Source organism: Oncorhynchus tshawytscha, linkage group LG21 (genome assembly GCF_018296145.1).
Source record: "Oncorhynchus tshawytscha isolate Ot180627B linkage group LG21, Otsh_v2.0, whole genome shotgun sequence".
In the NCBI taxonomy this organism is placed as follows: Eukaryota; Metazoa; Chordata; class Actinopteri; order Salmoniformes; family Salmonidae; genus Oncorhynchus; species Oncorhynchus tshawytscha.
In genome coordinates this window covers 771,182-792,891 of record NC_056449.1, presented here as the reverse complement: position 1 = coordinate 792,891, position 21,710 = coordinate 771,182, and positions in this window count along the sequence as shown.

The window sequence follows — 21,710 nt, the reverse complement described above, 5'->3', positions numbered from 1 at the left end:
AAAATCTCATGATACATGGCCCCATTCATTCTTTTCTTTATACGGATCATTCGTCATGGTCCCATTGCAGAAAAACAGCCCCAAAGCATGTTTTTCCCACCCCCATGCTTCAGAGTAGGTATGGTGTTCTTTGGATGCAACTCAGCATTCTTTGTCCTCCAAACACGACGAGTTGAGCTTTTACCAAAAAGTTATATTTTGGTTTAATCTGACCATATGACATTCTCCCAATCTTCTTCTGGATCATCCAAATGCTGCAATGTGATTTTCTGGATTTTTTTCTTCTAATTTTGTCTGTCATAGTTGAAGTGTACCTATGATGAAAATTACAGGCCTCTCTCATCTTTTTAAGTGGGAGAACTTGCACAATTGGTGGCTGACTAAATTATTTTTTTGCCCCACTGTATGTCCAATTTGTACCCATTCCATTTTCCTTCTTTCTGTTTCAAGTTGATATCACAAGAACTCAAGGTCAAAACAGGCCAAAACAGACGTGTGTGGTGGAAATGCTAACCATGTGAGAGATACTTTGTCTTTTCTTCAAACAATCATCTTTATTCTATATTTATTGCAACAATGAAACCGTCGACCCCACACTCCAAAGTGTGTGTTTACGAGAGCTTAACTGATAATGAAAAAACAGACAACCTATATAAGACCTAAAAATGCTTAGTCAGCGATGGTTCCACCCCTCCCATAAGCAACCTTGGTCCATCTCCTGGTTATCTGCACGAGATGTTGTTTAACCCCCAACTCAGCTTAGTTTCCCAGATGCCAGGAAGATGAGACAATGAGGGATTGTTCTAAACTCCTCCAGGCTATCTCTATCTTGGGTCACACACACCACATCTTGTCAATGGAAAGCCGGCTGTAGGTTTTTATCACCAAGTCATTGTCAGCTTAAAACTTGTTGGGGATAGGGGGCAGTATTTTCATATTGGATGAATTGCGTGCCCATAGTGAACTGCATCCTACTTTGTCCTAGATTGCAAATACATGCATATTATTATAACTATTGGATAGAAAACACTCTGACGTTTCTAAAACTGTTTGAATTATGTCTGTGAGTATAACAGAACTCATAGGGAAGGCAATCTTCCAAACAGGAAGTGAAATTCTGAATGCGTGTCTAATTTCAAGTCATCGCATATTCACTTCCAAATAAGATATGGATCTTCCTACGCCTTCCACTAGATGTCCTCATTCAGTAGAACGTGGAATGGAGCTTCTGGTTTGAACTTTGACCGAATGGGAGGGGAAATAGTCACTGTCTTGGCGGGATGCAATTTCCCTGTGGCGCATTTGTCTGTGGATATCACCATCGTTCCATTTGGCTGCAGATGAAAACGTATGCTCCGGTTGGAACGTTTTTGGATATATATGAAAAGAACATCCTGAAGATTGATTCTCTACTTAGACCAGTTTATTCGACCTGGAATATATCTTTTTGAAGTTTTCGTCCGAGTTCTCCTGGACCAGCGTCAGCTTTTGGGCACGTGAGCTGAAAGTGAGCTGAAAGTGCTAGCAAATGCAGCTAATTGGACACTAGTATTGGACATTATGGAACAAAACAACGATTTATTGTGGAACTAGGACTCCTTGTACTGCATTCCGATGAAAGATCATCAAAGGTAAGGGAATATATCGTATTTCTGTTGACTCCAACATGGCGGAGAAATATATTTACGTCTGAGCGCTGTCTCAGATTATTGCAGGGTAGGCTTTTTTCGTAACGTTTTTAAAAAATCTGACACAGCGGTTGCATTAAGAACCAGTGTATCTTTAATTATATGTAGAACATGTATCTTTAGTCAAAGTTTATGATGAGTATTTCAGTTATCTGGCGTAGCTTTCTATAATTCCTCCGGATATTTTGGAGGCATTTCTGAACATGGCGTCAATGTAAACCGAGATTTGTGGAAATAAATATGCATATTATCGAACAAAACATAAATGTATTGTGTAACATGTCATATGAGTGTCATCTGATGAATATTTTCAAAAGGTTAGTGATTCATTTTATCTCTAATCCTGCTTTTATGACAATCTTTGGCTGGGAAAAATGGCTGTGTTTTTTTCTAGATTTGGTGGTGGTCTAACATAAATATATGTTGTGTTTTCGCTGTAAAACGTTTTAAAAATCGGAAATGATGGGTAGATGAACAAGATGTTTATCTTACATTTGCTGTATTGAACATGTTAATGTGTGTAAGTTAAATATTTCTCAAGAATATTTTTTGACACAACAGTGGTAGGCTTGATTACCAACAACGACGAGACGGCCTACAGGGAGGAGGTGAGGGCCCTCGGAGTGTGGTGTCAGGAAAATAACCTCACACTCAACGTCAACAAAACTAAGGAGATGATTGTGGGCTTCAGGAAGCAGCAGAGGGAACACCCCCCTATCCACATCGTTGGAACAGTAGTGGAGAGGGTAGTAAGTTTTAAGTTCCTCGGCGTACACATCACAGACAAACTGAATTGGTCCACCCACACAGACAGCATCGTGAAGAAGGCGCAGCAGCGCCTCTTCAACCTCAGGAGGCTGAAGAAATTTGGCTTGTCACCAAAAGCACTCACAAACTACTACAGATGCACAATCGAGAGCATCCTGTCGGGCTGTATCACCGCCTGGTATGGCAACTGCTCCTCCCACAACCGTAAGGCTCTCCAGAGGGTAGTGAGGTCTGCACAATGCATCACCGGGGGCAAACTACCTGCCCTCCAGGACACTTACACCACCCGATGTCACAGGAAGGCCATAAAGATTATCAAGGACAACAACCACCCGAGCCACTGCCTGTTCACCCCGCTATCATCCAGAAGGCGAGGTCAGTACAGGTGCATCAAAGCTGGGACCGAGAGACTGAAAAACAGCTTCTATCTCAAGGCCATCAGACTATTAAACAGCCACCACTAACATTGAGTGGCTGCTGCCAACACACTGACTCAACCCCAGCCACTTTAATAATGGGATTGATGGGAATTGATGTAAAATATATCACTAGCCACTTTAAACAATGCTACTTAATATAATGTTTACATACCCTACATTATTTATCTCATATGTATACGTATATACTGTACTCTATATCATCTACTGCATCTTTATGTAATACATGTATCATTAGCCACTTTAACTTCTTCGATATAGGGGGCCCTGTTTTAATTTTTGGATAAAAAAAAGTTCCCGTTTTAAACAAGATATTTTGTCACGAAAAGATACTCGACTATGCATATAATTGACAGCGTTGGAAAGAAACCACTGACGTTTCCAAAACTGCAAAGATATTATCTGTGACTGCCACAGAACTGATGCTACAGGCGAAACCAACATGAAATTTCAAACAGGAAATGCCCCAGATTTGGAAGGCGCTGTGTTCCAATGTCTCCTTATATGGCTGTGAATGCGCCAGGAATGAGCTTACACTTTCTGTCGTTTCCCCAAGGTGTGTGCAGCATTGTGACGTATTTGTAGGCATATCATTGGAAGATTGACCATAAGAGACTACATTTACCAGGTGCTCGCTTGGTGTCCTTGCGTAATTATTGCGTAATCTCCAGCTGCGTGTATTTTTCCATTTGCTTCAGAGGATAAATCAAACTGCCACGAATGATTTGTCATCGAATAGATATGTGAAAAACACCTTGAGGATTGATTCTAAACAACGTTTGCCATTTTTCTGTCGATATTATGGAGTTAATTTGGAAAAAAGTTTGGCATTGTAATGACTGAATTTTCGCTTTTTTTTCTTAGCCAAACGTGATGAACAAAACGGAGCGATTTCTCCTACACAAATAATCTTTTTGGAAAAACTGAACATTTGCTATCTAACTGAGAGTCTCCTCATTGAAAACATCCGAAGTTCTTCAAAGGTAAATGATTTTATTTGAATGCTTTTCTTGTTTTTGTGAAAATGTTGCCTGCTGAATGCTAGGCTTAATGCTATGCTAGCTATCAATACTCTTACACAAATGCTTGTGGTTGAAAAGCATATTTTGAAAATCTGAGATGACAGTGTTGTTAACAAAAGGCTAAGCTTGTGAGTGAATATATTTCTTTCATTTCATTTGCGATTTTCATGAATAGTTAACGTTGCGTTATGGTAATGAGCTTGAGGCTATAATTACGCTTCCGGATACGGGATTGCTCGACGCAAGAACTTTGTTTACATACTCATCTCATATGTATATACTGTACTCGATACCATCTACTGCATCTTGCCTATGCCGCTCTGTACCATCACTCATTCATATATCTTTATGTACGTATTCTGTATCCCTTTACACCTGTGTGTATAAGGTAGTAGTTTTGGAATTGTTAGCTAGATTACTCGTTGGTTATTACTACATTGTCGGAACTAGAAGCACAAGCATTTCGCTACACTCGCATTAACATCTGCGAACCATGTGTATGTGACAAATAAAATTTGATTTGATTTGAATTCCCCGCGCCACCTTTTCAGCTGAATGAGGGGGGGGAGTTCCCCTGTACAGGGATCAACATCAGGGGAAATTTCAGAGTGACCACTAAAAATACAACGTCGTAACATTAAACATTCTTGAAAATGCAAGTGTCTTATACCCTTGAAAAGATTAAAATCTTGGTAATCAAACTATGTTTTCCAATTTAAAATAGCTATTACAGAGAACAAATGCCATGCTTTTGTTTGAGAAGAGCAATCAACAACTGTCACGTTTTATCAAGGTGGGTGGAATCAGGCTCAGAGAGCAGGTTTCAGTGATTCGACAGTTTATTCTCCGGCACACAAAAAAACACGGTCAACCCAACACACAGGGTGAAATAATCCAACACAGGATCAAAATAGACCGGAGAATAAAACACAAGTACTACACCAAATGACATGAATACAAAAACAATCCCGCACAAAACAAGGGCGGGACAACCTAGTACATATAAGGACGTTAATTAAACAAAAATACACACAGGTGAAACTAATAAGACAAAACCAATAGACAAACGAAAAAGGGATCGGTAGTGGCTAGTAGGACGGTGACGACGACCGCCGAGCACCGTCCGAACAGGCAGGAGAGCCAACTTCGGTGGAAGTCGTGACAACAACAGAAACATTTTCCGCCATGACAGTTTTTACACATTCAGATATTTTATAGCTTTATAGCTTTTATAGCTTAAATCAAAACATTTTGTAACCTGTTTGTGCTGTGAATTCCATCTCTATCAATTTTTTACGGAGCATTCGACGTAATTACACACGGTAAACCATCGTTTATCTAGTCATGGTTGGTTTCAGTGCATTCCTCTGGATGTTTGCAACACAGCCAAAGGTCACTGTTTTTTTTGTGCGGAGTATTGCCCGAAGTGAACTGATTTGGAGACAACGAGCACCTTGCGCACCAATCATTTTAGCTTCGTTGATGGACTGTATTTCTGCTCTATGACCACTGATCTTCTTGAAATCTAGCTGGGTAGATAGCCAATGAGCTGAGGTAAACACCAGTATGTAATGGTTTTGGGTTGGAGCACCATTCCTTGTTTGATATCGCATGCGTAAAGAACTCCATTTTCGCCTTGACGATCAGAGGATTTGCTGTGAGGCTTGTTACGCGCAGCTGTATTTCGGAAAGTTGTATTTTCAATGATTTCATTGAAGATATCATGGCGAATAAATCAGGAAAAGCGTAGTCAAAGTCTAAAGAAAAGTGAAAAAGTAAAAGTGAGACAGATTTTTTAATTTGAGGAATCTTTGAGTGTTATGATTCAAACAGGAGCTGTTTCTGCAAGGACAGGACGTACTTCTGGACGGGTAAGTGCTAATGCCGTTTTATGAAATATAAATATATATATTTTTTTTTTTGCAAAAAAAAATCGATACAATTTATTTTTATTTTTTATTTGCAATGAAATGTGTGGTTTGTTTGGTGTTGTGTGTGTTGGTTTGTTTGGGTGTCTGTGCCAGTGCCAAGCTGCCCCCAGTGGTGTTCATATGCCACAGTTCAATTACTTCAGGCATTACTGTGCCTCAGGGCCAAAAGGGCACAGTATGGAGGCGTCGTTGTGTTCTGTGTCGCATGAACTGCACCGCTTGTTCAGTTTGCCTCTGCTTTACATCAGAAAGAGACTGTTATGGGACATGGCGCAGGCAGCAAAATATTGTGTCGAGGACTTCCAAAGGGTGTACTGTTTTTTTAAATATTTATTTTCTAATATAAAAAAAGGTTTTGTGTATGTGTGTGTGTGTGTGTTAGAATTGCTTTTTGATATGTTGTATATAGTTGTTTGCACTGTTTTATATAATTATAGGTCATTTCACCAATTCGGCCACTTGGGAACATTTGGGCAACTTGTGTGGGACACCTGGATAACTTCATGCTAAATGTAATGTAGCTCACCCATTCCTGAAGTTATCAGTCTGAAACTTTGCACACCTACAGTTGCCCTCTTGTGTTATCCATCAAAATGATCTCCAGCATCCTATCTGACTATTATAGTACATGTGAAAGATGATACTACAACAATAAAAAACAGAAAATGTATGCTCTTTCTTTCTCTTTTCTTCCACCAGATCTACTGTGTTATATTCTCCTACATTCAATTAACATTTCCACAAACTTCAGAATGTTTCCATTCAAATGAAACCAAGAATATGCATATCCTTGCCTCTGGGGCTGAGCTACAGGCAGTTAGATTAGGGTATGTCTTCAGGCGGAAATTGAGAACAAAGGGATGCAGCCATAACAGGCTAAAGCTATCTCGAGCAAAACCCATTTACTTGACCATCTGCCCCGACTAACTGAAGATAGTGTAAACCATCCCTTTACAGAAACACAGAATTTAACAGAACAGAAATGTTTTACTATTAGTTAAATATATAATTATATATAAGTATATAATGCTAACATCAAACAAATCAGGTAAATACGTAATTTTCTCTCACATTCCCCTCTGAAAAAAACTCAGTTTCTTTTATAAAAATGTAAGGGTACAAGCATTACATAATTATTGTTAAACTTACATTTAAACCAACCAAATACATATTTCTGGTGCCTGACATTTCATCCATGGTAAACAACTTTTGGTTGCTGAGTTTTAGACCTTCTTTATCTTCATGGCCAATCTGGAACTGAAAATGAATCAACAAAAAAACACACACAAGCTTCATTACAGCAAATAGGACAGTCATCACGCTGACCCCATGCACAATAGTAGAGGTCAGCATAATGAAAATGTCCACCCTTGCCATTCATAGATTTTTAACACCAACATCATCAACCTTATTTGGGACATTTCTTATTTGGGACAAACTGAGTGAACCATTAGTTCAATACCCTTCACCGTAAGATCAGGTTATGTAATCAGGAATGGGAAATAGGTCTAGAAAATCAGGCATTCTATCATTTATAGATACATCATCATCATCTCTTCCTCATCCTCAGATACAGCATGATCATCAATCAATGGCATAGTGAGGCAGTATCCAGCACTTTACAACAAAGCTTTTTAACACAGTCAATGAAAAATAGCACAGCAAAAAAATTACTTGTCCATAAACGAGCCAATAGAAAACTGTTGCTCCCATAACACCAAATAATGAGTGAACCCATCCAAACCGATTCCAATCGTTGTCTGGTTGGTGTTCTTTTGCGAGATTGCCTCAGCTCTTTCAGATGTTCCACAACAATAGTCAAGTTACCCTCACCTTAGGGTATGAATATAGAGCATTGTTGACCTATCATTTGGCACACTCCTCCCCTTCTCGTGCTAGTAACATGTCAAGTGCTACTCTATTCTGTATTGCCTTGATGCGAACTGCTTGAAATTCCAGTCTCATTCTCAAAAATCCTGAAGTGGTTAAAGCATCAGCATGCTTCGGTTCAGCTGCCGCCTAGCCAAACTCCGATAAGTCAAGAAATCTGTCATTCATTTTGATGTATTTGCTGAGAAATCTTAGTTTTGCAATTTTACATTGCATCCTACCTGGCAGGCCGCTCCTACCAGGTGGCGTGGTGAGGATCTGTGTGTGCACCACATACTCTCACTACTGGTGTCCCCCATGGCTCGGTTTTAGGCCCTCTCCTCTTCTCTCTATATACCAAGTCATATCTTCACATGGACTCTCTTATCTTTGCTATGCAGATGACACTCACCTACTTTTCTTCTTACCCCCTTCTGACACCCAGGTGGTGACACGCATCTCTGCGTTACTGGCAGATATCTCAACTTGGATGTAGGCCCACCACTTCAAGCTCAACCTCGGCAAGAAGGAACTGCTATTCATCCCGGGATGGCCTGCTTGCTCAAAGACCTCTCCATCACAGTTGACCCTCCCAGAGTGCAAAGAAACTTGGCGTGACCTTGGACATCACCCTGTCGCTCTCTGCAAACATGAAACATCACGCAGGTCCTAATCCAGGCTCTTGTCCTCTCCCATCTGGAATACTGCAACTTGCTGTTGGCTGGGCTCCCCGCTTGTGCCATCAAACCCCTGCAGCTTATCCAGACTGCAGTAGCCCGCCTGGTTTTCAACCTTCCCAAGTTCTCTCATGTCACCCGGCTCCTCCGCACACTCAACTGGCTTCCAGTTGAAGTTCACATCCACTACAAGACCATGGTGCTTACCTACGGAACAGCAAGAGGAACTGCCCTAACTTTAGCTAAGTGGCTAACTTTTAGCTAACTTTTAGCTAACTGGCTAACTTTAGCTAAGTAGCTAGCATTTGGAACAACTTATTTGGAGTCAACTTGTTTTCCTTGGGCCTACACATGTATCAATTGAATAGTCACCTGAAGCTTGAGAGGAAGGGGAGATGAAGCAGAGGAATGCAGTGCCGAGGCAGAGGGCTCGTAATGAGGACACCTGGCTACTACTCTGAACTGTGTGTGGTGAGCTTTCTAGCACCACCTAAGTGGGTGCCATACATTGTGAAGGAGAAGTCCAGCGGTTGGTTCCAAGAGAAGCCCTCTACAAGAATGTCACCAGACTCCATCTTCATCAACCATCTCCCTGAGCCATGAACTGTCCCTTTCCATCTTTGGAGGATGCATGCACTCATCCTTGGCCTCTATTGCATGACCTAGCCAACTATAGCTAAGCTACTCATGAAGTATTGCTTGTTTGTGTTTTGTTTTGATGCGCTTAGATTATGAAAAGCGCTTCAATAAAAAAGTGATATTAGCAGGAGCAGTGTGTGGGTTTCTTTTTTCTTTAAATGTATCACTTTGTTACCAATCACCTGCAGCAAGATAGCACAGATGTATGAGTGCATTTTTAAATGTTGAAAGTGAAAACCACCAACAGTAGATGTAATGGTATCAAATATTTTGTTTTTATTACAAACAAGAAACACTTTTTAATGAGAAAACCAAAATCCAATTTGGGTTTAAAAGAAGGACTTCACCAAAAGTAATAGAAAATGAAAAATTGAATAGCTATGAATAAAATACATACAAAATACATTAAAGTACTTCTTTATCATTGCCTCAAATGGTCATAAAGTGTGGCTCCAAAGCAGTCACCTCCTTCTCTCACCACATCTGGGAGGGAAAGGAGAGGATGACCGGTGGGGTGATCTGTAGAAGGATAGGCTGGGAGTGCCAAAGTGAAACAGTAACAAGTGCAGCTTACCATTACATTCACCATAACAGGTTATGTGCAATGAAACTAGCTAGACTCATTCAAGCTGTAATCATTCAAGTAGAAACTAATATTACATTGCATGAACATTACAATAAGCTCAACACAAACAAACTGACGTGCGTGACAAATCAGGAGAACTAAAAGAAAAGAAAAGTGTTGGGACCACCGCCACTGTGGAAAATAGGAATGTAGCTTGGCACTGCTAGTGGCAGTGCATATCACAGTGGCAACAGAGTTAAACATGGCCGCATGACTTACTCAAAAACTTTTTTGGTGGCATTTCGCCTGCCATGTTCGCCACTGAATGAAATGCCTGGTATTGTCATCAGACCCTCTAACAGTTGTTGCACATGCCATGGTATTTACAACAAGTAGCTAGCTAGCTAACTAGGCTAATGTTAAATATGAAGTTGGCGCTCAACAGAAGGCAAGTAACCCTGTAGCTAACGTTAGTGTCTGAACAGTTATATCTTCTAGTCCTACTAAAGCACGTACAGTATCTAGCTAAAGACACGGCAGGCGGAAGGCTGCAGATCTGTTTACAGAAGAACAAAAACAACTTTCATTTGAACACCACAGAAGCTTCTCTATTCATCATGTTATGTTCTGTTAATTACTGATGTCCCTTTAAGAATGGAGCCCCCTTGGTCACGCGCAGTGTTGTTCTATGTAATTCTGGTACTAACTCGTTTTAGTAAATGTGAAGCTCCAGTTAAATTCCTTGTATTCAGAGTCTTTTTTATTATATAAATAAGTAATAAGAGCTAAGACACTGCACATCATCTTCCAAGTTGTTTTGTTGTTTACTTGAAGAGCTCTAGCTATCAAAACACACAGCACCCCTCTTCTAATGCATTATTGTGGCTGTGAAATTCCCGAAAAGTCTGCAGCGAATTCCACGAAATGAAAATCCGAAATTAGTATAATTAAAAGTTATTAAAAATATATAAATATTTGGACGAGCAATGTCGGCGTGGTATAGACTAAAATACAGTTGGCTAGAATGGAATAAAATACAGTATATGCATATGAGATGAGTAATGCAAAATATGTAAACATTACTAAAGTGACTAGTCTTCCATTATTAAAGTGGCCAGTGACTTCAAGTCTATGAATATAGGGCAGCAGCCTCTAAGGTGCTAGTGATGGCTATTTAACAGTCTGATGGCCTTGAGATAGAAGTTGTTTTTAAGTCTCTCGGTCCAAGCTTTGATGCACCTGTACTGACCTCGCCTTGTGGATCATAGCGGGGTGAACAGGCAGTGGCTCAGTTGGTTGTCATCCTTGATGAACTTTTTGGCCTTTCTGTAACATCTGGTGCTGTAGGTGTCCTGGAGGGCAGATAGTTTGCCCCTGGTGATGCGTTGGGAAAACCGCACCACCCTCTGGACAGCCCTCTGGTTGCGGGCCACCGCCCTCTGGTTGCGGGCGGTGCAGTTGCCGTACCAGGCAGTGACACAGCCCCACAGGATGCTCTCAATTGTGCATCTGTAAAAGTTTGAGGGTTTTAGTTGGCAATTCCGACTAAAATCCTGGCATTTGAAGCAAACTGTTACGGTTTTCTAGGTGTGGTGAAGGAGAGTCGGACCAAAACGCAGCGTGTAGATTGCGATCCATGTTTAATCAAACAAACGTAAACACTAAATAACACAAACACTTCAAAAACAATAAACGTAACGAAAACCGAAACAGCATTTACTTGTCAACTAACACAGCGACAGGAACAAAGACACTAAGGACAATCACCCACGACAAACTCAAAGAATATGGCTGCCTAAATATGGTTCCCAATCAGAGACAACGATAAACACCTGCCTCTGATTGAGAACCACTCCAGACAGCCATAGACCTTGCTAGATAACCCCACTAGCTACAATCCCGATACACACACACCAAAACCCCAAGACAAAACACACCACAATACAAAAACCCCATGCCACACCCTGGCCTGACCCAATACATGAAGAAAAACACAAAATACTTAGACCAGGGCGTGACAGAACCCCCCTAAGGTGCGGACTCCCGAACGCACCTCAAAACAATAGGGAGGGTCCGGGTGGGCTGTCCATGGTGGCGGCTCCGGCGCGGGACGTGGAACCCACTCAGTTAATGTCTTAGTCCCCTCTCCTCGCGTCCCTGGATAGTCCACCCTCGCCGCCGACCATGGCCTAGTAGTCCTCACCCAGAAACCCACTGGACTGAGGAGCAGATCGGGACTGAAGGACAGCTCGGGACTGAGGCAGCTCGGGAGTGAGAGAAAGCTCGGGAGTGAGAGGAAGCTCGGGAGTGAGAGGAAGCTCGGGAGTGAGAGGAAGCTCGGGAGTGAGAGGAAGCTCGGGAGTGAGAGGAAGCTCAGGCAGGTAGGTAGATCTACCAGATCCTGGCTGGCTGGTGGTTTCAGCAGATCCTGGCTGACTGGCAGATCCTGGCTGACTGGCGGATCCTGGCCGACTGGCAGATCCTGGCCGACTGGCAGATCCTGGCCGACTGGCAGTTCTGGCTGATTGGCAGATCTGGAAGAGTCTGGCTGACTGGCAGATCTGGAAGAGTCTGGCTGACTGGCAGATCTGGAAGAGTCTGGCTGACTGGCAGATCTGGAAGAGTCTGGCTGACTGGCAGATCTGGAAGAGTCTGGCTGACTGGCAGATCTGGAAGAGTCTGGTTGACTGGCAGATCTGGAAGAGTCTGGTTGACTGGCAGATCTGGAAGAGTCTGGCTGACTGGCAGATCTGGAAGAGTCTGGCTGACTGGCAGATCTGGAAGAGTCTGGCTGACTGGCAGATCTGGAAGAGTCTGGCTGACTGGCGGATCCTGGCAGACTGAAAGATCTGGCTGCTCCATGCTGACTGGCGGCTCTGGCTGCTCCACGCTGACGGCCGGCTCTGGCTGCTCCATGTAGGCTGATAGCTCTGGCGGCTTCTTACAGACTGGCAGCTCTGGCGGCTCCGTGCAGACTGGCAGCTCCTTGCAGACTGGCTGCTCCTTACAGACTGACAGCTCCGTGCAGACTGACAGCTCCTTGCAGACTGACAGCTCCGTGCAGACTGACAGCTCCGTGCAGACTGACAGCTCGGGCTGCTACATGCAGACTGACATCTCCTTGCAGACTGACAGCTCTGGCTGTTCCATGCAGACTGACAGCTCTGGCTGCTCCATGCAGACTGACATATCCTTGCAGACTGGCAGCTCCATGCAGACTGGCAGCTCTGGCTGCTCCATGCAGACTGGCAGCTCTGGCTGCTCCATGCAGACTGGCAGCTCTGGCTGCTCCATGCAGACTGGCAGCTCTGGCTGCTCCATGCAGACTGGCAGCTCTGGCTACTCCATGCAGGCTGGCAGCTCTGGCTGCGCTGAACAGGCAGGAGACTCCAGCAGCGCTGTAGAGGAGGAAGGCTCTGACAGCGCTGAACAGACAGGAGACTACGACAGCACAGGAGAGGAGAAAGGCTCTGGCTGCGCTAAACAGGTGGGAGAATCCAGCAGCGCTGTAGAGGAGGAATGCTCTGGCAGCGCTGAACAGACAGGAGACTACGACAGCACAGGAGAGGAGAAAGGCTCCGGCAGCGCTGGAGAGGCGAGGCGCACTGTAGGCCTGATGCGTGGTGCTGGTACTGGTGGTACTGAACCGAGGACACGCACAGGAAGCCTGGTGCGGGGAGCTGCTACCGGAGGGCTGGGGTGTGGAGGTGGTACTGGATAGACCGGACCGTGCAGGAGCTCTTGAGCACCGAGCCTGCCCAACCTTACCTGGCTCGATGCCCACTCTAGCCCGGCCGATACGAGGAGCTGGAATATACCGCACCGGGCTATGCACCCGCACTGGGGACACCGTGCGCACCACTGCATAACACGGTGCCTGACCGGTCTCTCTAGCCCCCGGTAACCACAGGAAGTTTGCACAGGTCTCCTACCTGGCATAGCCATACTCCCTGTGAGCCCCCCAATAAATTTTTGGGGCTGACTCTCGGGCTTCCGTCCGCGCCGCCGTGCTTGCTTCGCCAACCTCATTCTCCGATAACCTTCCGCGCACTGCTCCATCGAATCCCAGGCGGGCTCCGGCACTCTCCCTGGGTCGACCGCCCACCTGTCTATCTCCTCCCAAGAAGTATAGTCCATACTGTACTCCTCTTTGGGCTGCTCCTGTTGCCTCCTCTCCTGCTGCACCTGTTGCCTCTCCTGCTGCTCCTGCCTGTTGACACGCTGCTTGGTCCGTTGGTGGTGGGTGATTCTGTTACGGTTTTCTAGGTGTGGTGAAGGAGAGTCGGACCAAAACGCAGCGTGTAGATTGCGATCCATGTTTAATCAAACAAACGTAAACACGAAATAACACAAACACTACAAAAACAATAAACGTAACGAAAACCGAAACAGCCTATACTTGTCAACTAACACAGCGACAGGAACAAAGACACTAAGGACAATCACCCACGACAAACTCAAAGAATATGGCTGCCTAAATATGGTTCCCAATCAGAGACAACGATAAACACCTGCCTCTGATTGAGAACCACTCCAGACAGCCATAGACCTTGCTAGATAACCCCACTAGCTACAATCCCGATACACACACACCAAAACCCCAAGACAAAACACACCACAATACAAAAACCCCATGCCACACCCTGGCCTGACCCAATACATGAAGAAAAACACAAAATACTTAGACCAGGGCGCGACACAAACTCCATTATCAAAATGTCACATACTATCTATTACACTTTCTATTTTTACATACTGAGAATACGTCATGCGCGATTGCATTGTTTCCTGCTATTTGTTGATTTTGGTAACACATCCCCGTATATAATTGATTAGCTGTGTCAAAGACGAAATGAGTATGACATCCAGGCATTTCTTAAGGTTTACTAGATTTTTAAAAGCCATATTCTATTAACCCATAAGTGTAAATGCTGGTCTAAGCCAGGAAAATAAATATTAAAAAAGTATTTCATAAAAAGTATTTTTGACCTTACTGCTGGTTAGCCTATAACAACGCATTGAATAACAGATTCACTACATGGCACAACAGATAGATTTTTTGGGGGGATGGGGACTAAGTCAATGGCCTGCGTACTGGGAATGGAGTCAGGTGCAGGAGAGCAGAGAGTTGTGAACAGGCACACCATTTATTTAGGCAGGAGAAACCAACAGACGGACGCCACTGCGTCGAAACCTCCAGCCAATGCAAAGTGCAAACGCACACAGTCACAATAATATTGTATAAACACAATAACATACCTCGTGAAATAAAACACAGAATAAACGTATACCAGTAAAGCGCGTCAACAGACACGTAACACAAAAACAATCTCACACAAAGACATGAGGGGGAACAGAGGAATAAATACATGAAGTGTGATTGGGGAATGAAAACCAGGTGTGCAGGGAACAAGACAAAACAAATGGATAAATGAAAAATGGAGCTGCGATGGCTAGAAAGCCGGTGACGTCGACCGCCGAAAGCTGCCCGAACAAGGAGAGGGGCAGACTTCGGCGGAAGTTGTGACAATCTAAGGGAACTTTGTTCTGAAGTGTCTATCCTATATCTGAGAGACATAAGATAGATCAGGAAACATGTATTTAAAAAAAATATGTATTTAACCCCTTATTTTGTCACTAAACAGTCTCCATACATACTTCCAGTAATTTTTTTGACTAGTACCGGGGGACCTTCAGATGAGCTTTGTGAAGCCTGTGGGCGTCCTAGAGCAAAACCAACATGTACATGTTTGTGAGAGTCTCATCTTTCCATCGAGGGGTCGTAATAGTTTTATGCCAATCCATTCGGACGCTACAGATGATTTTGTGAGAATACCATTTTTTGGGATGCCTCATGGTCTTACAAACACTGCTCTAGCTCTGTCACCTTTCACAGCAGATGCAGAAGTGTTACATAGGCGGATGCGGTGGATTGAGACGCATCCAATACCGAAAAACAGACACAGTATATTTTGCATACTCAAATGGCCTACTAATTAAGACTCAAGTATGTGTAATAGGACACGGACTCTGTAACCAACCACTCTCTATTTTTTTTGTTATGTTAATGAGCCTTCTTACTGGGGTCTCTGAGCTACAGATACAGCTGGAATGAGATAGAAGGTAATTACTGTCAGCTAAGGACTGGGGGGAAAAAATCATGTCTAACTTCTGCTGTCATATTTAAAGCAACTGTTCCTGCTTTTCTGATAAGTTACACACAATATTGTCATCTTTAGGCTTTAATGGGTGAGACTCTTCTGGGGTGTGTATGCATGTATCCATGTGCCTTCATCCCTTGACTTTTTTCAAATTATGATGTGTTACAGACTGAGTTTAAAATTGGTTATTGAGATTTATCACTGGCCTATACACAATACCCCATAATGTCAAAGTGGAATTATGCTTTTTGACATTTGTACAGATTAAAATAGTTTAATGGTTGTTAAAATAGTTTAATAGAGTTTAATAGCTGTAATAGGAAATAACTGAGGATGGATCAACTACATTGTAGTTACTCCACAATACTAACCTAGCTATTAGCTAACAAGGAAAGTTATCTACCTGGAAGCTACCGGTTTCTTCTTGTATTGTAAAGTATTCTAGCTTGTGTGGACATCGCTTTGCTAACAGTAATTAACAATTTCAACATTTCTACACACCTTATTCAAGTATATTAACTTCTGTTCAGCATGAGTGGGGAGCTAACATGATGCAGCTCAGACTCCCAGCGCAGGCTAGCAATGAGTAAGTGGAGCAGGCACTATAATAAGAGGCCAGCTGCACTGATAGACAGGCTTCACCCGTGAGATACATTTGACAGAAATTCTAGTACCAAACTGTTTTTCATGTTCTAGTATCAAAAAGGTACAGAAGTTGCAGTATACAGAGCAACACCAATTTCTTGCCTTACTATTCACACTCGTCCATTCCTGTGTTCAATTAGCTTGACCCTCTGCCATGGCAGCCTTTTTTATGTTAATGATTTGTGTGATCCCTTGTCCTTCCCTTGCACTGGGTTATTTATAACAGATTTTGGATTCACCAAGGCCCCTTAGCAATCCGCTTCACTCAACTCTGACTCACAGTAGATTTCAAACATAGAGGAGGGAGGCAGAGAGGCCTCTCGTCAATTTCCGGGTTGCTTTTGTACAGATGTTGTACAGATGTAACTGGTTTTCATAAAATATTACAGGTACCATGAGCTGGCTATGAAAATGAACAGTACAGAGGCATATTCCAGTTTTTAGGTTTGAGGATGTCAGAGCAACCAGCCCTAAAATGCATCAGCCATGTTGTTATCCAATGTCCTCTGTTAGGCTTACGTGTATGTTTGTCGAGCAAAACATTTTGTGGTTTATTAGAGAGAGACTACATGACACTGGTGCAAATTTACAGTCCAGTGAATGACCAGGTGTTCAGCTTAATCACAAATTGCATTGTCCTGTTCCCTGGAAACTTGTGCAGAACCATGTCTGTCTGTGATGCAAAATGTTGGAAGAATTCTCACATAGAGACATCACCTAAAGAACTGACTTGGCAGTTAGAACATACTGGCTGAGAATCTGTATAAAAAAGATCCACAGAATTCTACAAACACACAGAAAAACAAAAATAAATAAATAATGAATTGACTTAATGCGTGAATAGAAATGCAGATAAAATAATGATAGAAATATGACCTGACCAATATGTAACTATCGCTTGCACTTTAAAATAATTACTACGCCCTAGTTGCCTGTTTGTTTCCACACATCTGAGGAGACACTGATTACGTTTTTTTCTTGAAAGTGTTTCTTCAAGCTGGAAAAGATGTTGCTAATGACTTATTTAATTGCCTAACAAGGAAGATTGAGGTTGGTAATTAACAATGGGGAAACTACTAGATAGGTGATCCTACACAGAACAAATGTTTCTGTATAAAAAGTAATCGGTGCTCATAAGTAGATCCGAGTCCTACTTAATTCTGAGGGCTTCATTTGAGTGACATTCAGGATGAGTTGATGGACAGAGATAGTGGGCAGTAGGAGAATTAGAAGCAGATATTAGGCCTGGATTTGACAGCATGAAGCAGTGACCTGAGTTCTGGAGAGGGACTGAAATATCACATTTACATAAGTATTCAGACGCTTTGCTCAGTACTTTGTTGAAGCACCTTTGGCAGCGTTTAAAGCCTTGAATCTTCTTGGGTATGACGCTACCAGCTTGGCACACCTGTATTTGGAGAGTTTCCCTCATTCTTCTCTGCAAATCCTCTCAAGCTCTGTCAGGTTGGAGGGGGGGCTTTACTGCACAGGTATTTGTAGGTCCCTCCAGAGATGTTAGATCGGGTTCAAGTCGGGGCTCTGGCTGGGCCACTCAAGGACTATCAGAGACTTGTCCCAAAGCCACTCCTGCATTGTCTTGGCTGTGTGCTTAAAGTCGTTGTTCTGTTGGAGGGTGAAACTTCACCCCAGTCTGAGGTCCTGAGCACTGAGCAGGTTTTCATCGAGGATCTCTCTGTACTTTGCTCCGTTCATCTTTGCCTCAATCTTGACTAGTCTCCCAGTACCTGCCGCTGAATAACATCCCCACAACATGATGCTGCCAGCACCATGCTTCAACATAGGGATGGTGCCAGGTACCTCCAGATATGATCCTTGGAATTCAGGCCAAAGAGTTCAATCTGCTGTAATCACTGCCAAAGTTGCTTTAACAAAGTACTGAGGTAAAGGGTCTGAATACTTATGTTAATGTAATATTTCAGAAAGATTTTTAATACATTTGCAAAAATGTAAAAAATAAAGATTTTGCTGCGTGATTATGGGGTATTGTGTGTAGATTTATTTATTTTAACCTGTTGTGCCAATATGTTCCCCAGTGGGACTACCCCCCCCCCTTCAACTCAAACGGTGGCGCAGGGAATGCAAAAATATTCTTAGAAATATTTAACCTCCACACATTAACAAGTCCAATAACTCCAATGAAAGATAAACACCTTGTTCATCTACCCAGCGTGTCAGATTTTTTAAATGTTTTACGGCGAAAACACAGCATATATATATGTTAGACCACCACCAAAACAAAGGCTAAACGTAGCCATTTTGTCCAGCAAAAGATCAAATGACAAAAGCAGGATTAAAAGAAAAATCATTCACTAACCTTTTGAAAATCTTCATCAGATGACAGTAATATGACATGTTACACAGTACATTTATGTTTTGTTCGATAATATGCATTTTATATCCATAAATCTCATTTTACATTGATGCCATGTTCAGAAAATGCTCAAAAATGTCCGGAGAAATTATGTAAAGCTCCGCCAGATTACAGAAATACTCATCATAAACTTTGACTAAAGATACATGTTCTACAAATCAAATCAAATCAAATCAAATCAAATTTTATTTGTCACATACACATGGTTAGCAGATGTTAATGCGAGTGTAGCGAAATGCTTGTGCTTCTAGTTCCGACAATGCAGTAATAATGAGCAAGTAATCTAACTAACAATTCCAAAAAAACTACTGTCTTATACACAGTGTAAGGGGATAAAGAATATGTACATAAGGATATATGAATGAGTGATGGTACAGAGCAGCATAGGCAAGATACAGTAGATGATATCGAGTACAGTATATACATATGAGATAAGTATGTAAACCAAGTGGCATAGTTAAAGTGGCTAGTGATACATGTATTACATAAGGATGCAGTCGATGATATAGAGTACAGTATCAACGTATGCATATGAGAAGAAAAATGTAGGGTAAGTAACATTATATAAGGTAGCATTGTTTAAAGTGGCTAGTGATATATTTACATCATTTCCCATCAATTCCCATGATTAAAGTGGCTGGAATAGAGTCAGTGTCATTGACAGTGTGTTGGCAGTAGCCACTCAATGTTAGTGGTGGCTGTTTAACAGTCTGATGGCCTTGAGATAGAAGCTGTTTTTCAGTCTCTCGGTCCCAGCTTTGATGCACCTGTACTGACCTCGCCTTCTGGATGACAGCGGGGTGAACCGGCAGTGGCTCGGGTGGTTGATGTCCTTGATGATCTTTATGGCCTTCCTGTAGCATCGGGTGGTGTAGGTGTCCTGGAGGGCAGGTAGTTTGCCCCCGGTGATGCGTTGTGCAGACCTCACTACCCTCTGGAGAGCCTTACGGTTGAGGGCGGTGCAGTTGCCATACCAGGCGGTGATACAGCCCGCCAGGATGCTCTCGATTGTGCATCTGTAGAAGTTTGTGAGTGCTTTTGGTGACAAACCGAATTTCTTCAGCCTCCTGAGGTTGAAGAGGCGCTGCTGCGCCTTCCTCACGATGCTGTCTGTGTGAGTGGACCAATTCAGTTTGTCTGTGATGTGTATGCCGAGGAACTTAAAACGTGCTACCCTCTCCACTACTGTTCCATCGATGTGGATGGGGGTGTTCCCTCTGCTGTTTCCTGAAGTCCACAATCATCTCCTTAGTTTTGTTGACGTTGAGTGTGAGGTTATTTTCCTGACACCACACTCCGAGGGCCCTCACCTCCTCCCTGTAGGCCGTCTCGTCGTTGTTGGTAATCAAGCCTACCACTGTTGTGTCGTCCGCAAACTTGATGATTGAGTTGGAGGCGTGCGTGGCCACGCAGTCGTGGGTGAACAGGGAGTACAGGAGAGGGCTCAGAACGCACCCTTGTGGGGCCCCAGGATCAGCGGGGAGGAGATGTTGTTGCCTACCCTCACCACCTGGGGGCGGCCCGTCAGGAAGTCCAGTACCCAGTTGCACAGGGCGGGGTCGAGACCCAGGGTCTCGAGCTTGATGACGAGCTTGGAGGGTACTATGGTGTTGAATGCCGAGCTGTAGTCGATGAACAGCATTCTCACATAGGTGAGTGTGTGCAGTGTGGTTGAGATTGCATCGTCTGTGGACCTATTTGGGCGGTAAGCAAATTGGAGTGGGTCAAGGGTGTCAGGTAGGGTGGAGGTGATATGGTCCTTGACTAGTCTCTCAAAGCACTTCATGATGACGGATGTGAGTGCTACGGGGCGGTAGTCATTTAGCTCAGTTACCTTAGCTTTCTTGGGAACAGGAACAATGGTGGCCCTCTTGAAGCATGTGGGAACAGCAGACTGGTATAGGGATTGATTGAATATGTCCGTAAACACACCGGCCAGCTGGTCTGCGCATGCTCTGAGGGCGCGGCTGGGGATGCCGTCTGGGCCTGCAGCCTTGCGAGGGTTAACACGTTTAAATGTCTTACTCACTTCGGCTGCAGTGAAGGAGAGGCCGCATGTTTCCGTTGCAGGCCGTGTCAGTGGCACTGTATTGTCCTCAAAGCGGGCAAAAAGTTATTTAGTGTGCCTGGGAGCAAGACATCCTGGTCCGTGACTGGGCTGGGTTTCTTCCTGTAGTCCGTGATTGACTGTAGACCCTGCCACATGCCTCTTGTGTCTGAGCCGTTGAATTGAGATTCTACTTTGTCTCTGTACTGGCGCTTAGCTTGTTTGATAGCCTTGCGGAGGGAATAGCTGCACTGTTTGTATTCAGTCATGTTACCAGACACCTTGCCCTGATTAAAAGCAGTGGTTCGTGCCTTCAGTTTCACACGAATGCAGCCATCAATCCACGGTTTCTGGTTAGGGAATGTTTTAATCGTTGCTATGGGAACGACATCTTCAACGCACGTTCTAATGAACTCGCACACCGAATCAGCGTATTCGTCAATGTTGTTGTCTGACGCAATACGAAACATCTCCCAGTCCACGTGATGGAAGCAGTCTTGGAGTGTGGAGTCAGCTTGGTCGGACCAGCGTTGGACAGACCTCAGCGTGGGAGCTTCTTGTTTTAGTTTCTGTCTGTAGGCAGGGATCAACAAAATGGAGTCGTGGTCAGCTTTTCCGAAAGGGGGCGGGGCAGGGCCTTATATGCGTCGCGGAAGTTAGAGTAACAATGATCCAGGGTCTTTCCACCCCTGGTTGCGCAATCGATATGCTGATAAAATTTAGGGAGTCTTGTTTTCAGATTAGCCTTGTTAAAATCCCCAGCTACAATGGAATGCAGCCTCCGGATAAATCGTTTCCAGTTTGCAGAGAGTTAAATAAAGTTCGCTCAGAGCCATCGATGTGTCTGCTTGGGGGATATATACGGCTGT